We start from the raw sequence: 5,000 nt of genomic DNA on the forward strand, positions 1-5,000 counted from the left end.
TCTTAGATTCCATATCATTTGATCATGTAGCCTACTGAGGGCCTTCAAAATAGCAAGCGCCATGTTTTCCTAAAAAGCCCACAAACGTCTGCACACACATTTGCCACAACCAACCAGTATCACTTCCTTCTTGGACGGCTTACAGTCTGCTGTCCCTTTTCATCCATTCTCGTTTCAAAGTGCATTCCCTGACACTGCCCCTTGTGGCCAGGCTCACGCTGCAAAATCAGCCGAAATGTCATCGATCCTGATTCTTACGGGTCTCTCTGCAGCCTTCCACACAGTCAACGACAAGATCCTCCCGTCTCTCCTCACATGCCTTGGGATTAGTGGCCCAGCATGGCACTGGTTTCTTCTAATCTAGAGTGATGGTCATATCAGGTGACACAGAGGAGATCCATATCTGCTTCATGAAGACACTCAAATGGTGTCCCACAAGAATCTATGCTTGGATCTATCCTATTCTCACTCTAACCATGCCCTCTCTCAGTCCTTTCCACACATGGTTTCTCTCTCTACTGTTATGCTGATGATGAAATTAACCCCCCCTACCCCCAAATCAGGTTTCTATGTGTATTGTGACATGCTTGTATCTCATCATGGATGGCAGCTTCAATTCTGAATAACCAGCGGTCATTCCTTCTTCAAACTGCCATCTGACTCAGTTGTGCCAATTCCTCTTCTACAACATCAGAGAAATTATGCCATTCAGCCCTTTGCACCAACATCTCTGTCTGTCTGAACAGCGGGACACTGGTTGTCTTCAAACATAGTCTGAACAATCTCTTAAATATTTGCCAATGCACTTTAAACACCATTTCCTTTCTTAATAAGCTAACTCTTCTCTAGCAGGACTTTAACCTGATAATATTCATGCCAATAATATATTTACCCAGCGGATATGTTTTGGAACTCTAAAGCAGTTCTGTAATTTGCTCTGGGTGAAGGAATACACCAAATGCTGGAGGTGTAAAACTAAGTGTGTTGTTACATTTACCTTATCAGATTTAGGAGCGGACAAATCTGATTACCAATGACATTGACTGAACAGATTTGATCTGCTATAATGCTGTCTGAAGGGTGATCTATTGGCTTGGTGGTCTCTGGTGCTAAATCTACTAGTTTAGTGTACTCAGAACTCGGATTTATTGAGTTTGTTTGTGCTGCTCTCCAGCTAATGGGGATTTACTAGTGGAGAGAGGAAATGGGCAGATGGCCTCCCCAGCATGACCAGCCCTCTGATAGAGTTACCCAGTACAAAGGCCAGTTTCCAACCCCCAATCGCAGCCACTTCTATGTGGCATCCATCACAGAGATCAGCACAACCTCCACTGACCCAGGGATTTCCTGGGCGTGTCCGACAGCTCCCAGGCAACATGAAGGATCCTGAAATCCACCCAGAGTCATACTGAATGGTGTGTTTGACATGGCTTCACCGGCAAAAGCAAAGGACAAGGCTTCAACAGTTTAATAGCATTGCTGCTTTATGACAGTAGATTTGCAAATATAACCTACTGATTTGGTATTGAAATTGAGTTTTTTACCATTCAGCTTTACATTAACACACCAGCAGAGGGCAGCCCTCAACACAACTACAGCACTGTGTTTGCAGGTGCCTAGAGTGCCAATGAATACACTGTGTTTGTGAGAGCGCCTGACAGTGCATGACAGCATGTGAAACTGGAGTGTGTGTGATCACGCACACTAATAATTCTCATTGCAGTCACAGCCCCATCCACCAGAACACTTTAAAATGTTTATATGATGCTAACTTTTGTCCTTCTGCACTTCTCTACCTATTGGTAACTGGTGTTTATAAAACCCTTCCAGATTTCACAGCACAATGTCCACGTCAACAAAGGCCTGGAGACTGTAGGGCATTCAGGCTCCGCCCACTCTGCAGCCCAACAGCCCCCACTACCCAGCGTGGATCTCCAGTTATCACAGTGACAGCACAGACCTCTTAATCATACAGAGAACATGCTCATTTGCATATAGCATGAGCGGGTCCGTCTCTCAGCCTCTGAGCGCTGGGAGTGGCTGCCTGTCAAACAGAGCGACGGTACGAGTGAGACAGTACTAGAGTCCAAAACTCATCCATCATGGGTAAAGTCTGACACACACACACACACACACACACACACACACACACACACACACACACACACACACACACACACACACGACCTGTCTGAACCCTTCTCCCTGGTCCCCTGTCTACTCTCTCTTCTTTGACTCTTTTAATCTTGCACTTCTCTCTATTCACACACAACACACACACACACTTCCCACATCCCACACACACTCATCCCATACACACTTTCTCCCATGCACACACGCACGCCTTTCCTTAGAACATCTGGCCCGGGCAGCCAGGGGCTGGGTCCTCCTGCTAGCTGTTGTTTTGGGTTGGATAATATTATTCAGCAGGGACTGGGAGGACACGTATTCTCTTTACTGGCCAGGCAATTACACAGCATGGATGAATTTACACCCCCCACCCCCACCACCCAAACACAAAGAGTCAGAAAGGAAGAGAAGAATGAGAGAGCTAGCTAGGGTGTTCCTCCGGAGGTGCCGAGCAGACGCAAACACAACATTAACGTACAGAACACTAAACCTTCCCCACACTAACATCTCCATTAAACCAGCAGTGGGACGTCATTTACTACATATGAGCAAAGTTAAGCTTGTTTATGACTGTATGAGAGGACACAAGATTAGCTGGGGAATCCCTCGTGATAATCACCGGCTAAATCGTCTTAACCCACACACTTCCAAATGACAAGAGAAGCCAAAACTCATTCAGCGGTGATTAAGTTTGACAGCAGCTGTGACTGAAGTGTGCATGCTAGAGGCCCAAGCCGCTGCCAAACACCACACCCGTATATATATACGCGCGTGTGAAAGGAATGGCAGTAATGCTGGGAAGGCGGTACAGGTCAGATGTATATATACAGGCACAACACGCCGAACCTTGCATATAGCTCAGTGTAACCAAGGTAACAGCACCGGAGCCGGACCAATGCAGGACTGTGTGTACCACAGTCAAGGCACAGGCTGTGTCACACTACGGGGCCTCATCCAGCCAGTTGCCTGGTAACCACCAACCTGCCCCACCTCCTCCCACGCTGTGTCCAATGAGAATGCAGCATGAGCCGTTTTCTCTGTTTGAGAAATGCTAATGAGACTAACAGTAGGTAAGTTAAATACAGTGGGGACCAGGGTGACTCAACACAAAGCTCTGTTTAATAAAATATGGAGTTTTTAGCATGTGGCTTATTTATTAAGTGATGACTTTACAGGCTTGCTTACATAGTTTATATTGAACTCAGGCCTCCTTTTACACTGTCCCCTTCACTGTCCTCTACACTGTCCCCTTACAATGTCCCCTTACACTGCAGATGGGCACAACATTAGCATGTGTTAATTAGTCTTCTAAGAGCCCTTAAACACATTCTAGTGTAGAAATAAACACTCCTACAGAGGAAGAGTCTGCTTGGTTCAGCTAACCAGAACGCTGAGAGCAACATTCCACTCTGGCAACATACTTACTGGGTCACCGAATTTAAAACTGCACTTAGCAATGAAATGCACACAGAAACGCGCGCGCGCACACACACACACGTACGCACGTGCACACGCACACACCCACACTAACTTGGGAAACCACATACTGCAGTAGCTGCCGTGTTTATATGTGTATCAAATGGCATCTCAGGCCACTCTTCAGGTTCACTATTGAAATGTAACGTGACACTGCAGTATGGCTGGTATATGAGATATGTGCGTGTGCAAACACACACACACACACACACACACACACACACACACACACACGCATATACAAATGCACAACTGCACACATCACAGCGTAACATGCAGTGATTCCAAGACACAGACAGAAGCAGGACGGTAGAAAGTCTCAGGTCACTTTACAAAAGAATCATTTTAGTGGTGGCTCAGGGATGAACAGACAACACATATTCAAATCAACAGCATACAAATACACAGGTTGTACCCACAGTTCTAAATGCACAGAATGATATCTGTAGAATGATATGCTTGATATTTTAGTAGGCTTGAACACGTTAGTGACGACCCAAACATCCTTTAGGTTCTCAGGCCAGAGAACCAGCTGTCGTCTGGACTGACACTATGACCACGCACTAAACTACTCAATTATTCCAGTGCTTCCAATGCTATGGTTCCCAGTCCTGCCAGCATCACTGCCCACTGCTGTTTCTTCTTAAAAGCCTCAATCCCTGCTGACCTGAGGCAGATTTATCCAGCCCTTCGCATAAGGTGTGTTAGAGCTGGCAAATCCAACAGCCCACAGCATGTGCGTACCAGTACCAGAGCATGGGATCTGGAAGCCTCACATTCCCACACTCACCGATCCCTGGTGTGTTCCCAGGGGACGGAACCCTGGCAGTGTGCACAGCAGTGTGTGCAGGAGTGTGTCAAGGAGTGTGTGCAGGAGTGTGTGAGGGAGTGTGTGCAGGAGTGTGTGCAGGAGTGTGTGAGGGAGTGTGTGAAGGAGTTTGTGCAGGAGTGTGTGAAGGAGTGTGTGAAGGAGTGTGTGCAGGAGTGTGTGAGGGAGTGTTTGAAGGAGTTTGTGCAGGAGTGTGTGAAGGAGTGTGTGAAGGAGTGTGTGAAGGAGTGTGTGAAGGAGTGTGTGCAGGAGTGTGTGAGGGAGTGTTTGAAGGAGTTTGTGCAGGAGTGTGTGAAGGAGTGTGTGCAGGAGTGTGTGCAAGAGTGCCCTGTGCAGGTGCAAGTTCAGTGACAGCAGGCAGGAGATTCACTCGCACAACTGGTCCCCACGCAATTCTCAGTGGAATTCCCGCCCAAAGAATCGTCAAGAAAACAAAATGAAATATCTCAGTTTCAACACAGAACAAAAACAAATATTTAAACAGATGTGGGCTTTTTATGTTCCTCCTTCCTGCTCTCTCTACCCGTCTTCCTCTCCCTCTCTCCCCATCGTTCTCTCCTTCTCT

General features: G+C 46.9%; 1 protein-coding gene across 4 annotated transcripts in view; it reads right to left on the minus strand.

The window, feature by feature from the left end:
- arhgap21a (Rho GTPase activating protein 21a) overlaps window positions 1-5,000 on the minus strand; it is a 69,690-nt gene that overhangs the window by 21,457 nt on the left and 43,233 nt on the right. The gene's annotated exons all lie outside the window — the stretch shown is intronic.

Source organism: Brachyhypopomus gauderio, chromosome 13 (genome assembly GCF_052324685.1).
Source record: "Brachyhypopomus gauderio isolate BG-103 chromosome 13, BGAUD_0.2, whole genome shotgun sequence".
Taxonomy (NCBI): Eukaryota; Metazoa; Chordata; class Actinopteri; order Gymnotiformes; family Hypopomidae; genus Brachyhypopomus; species Brachyhypopomus gauderio.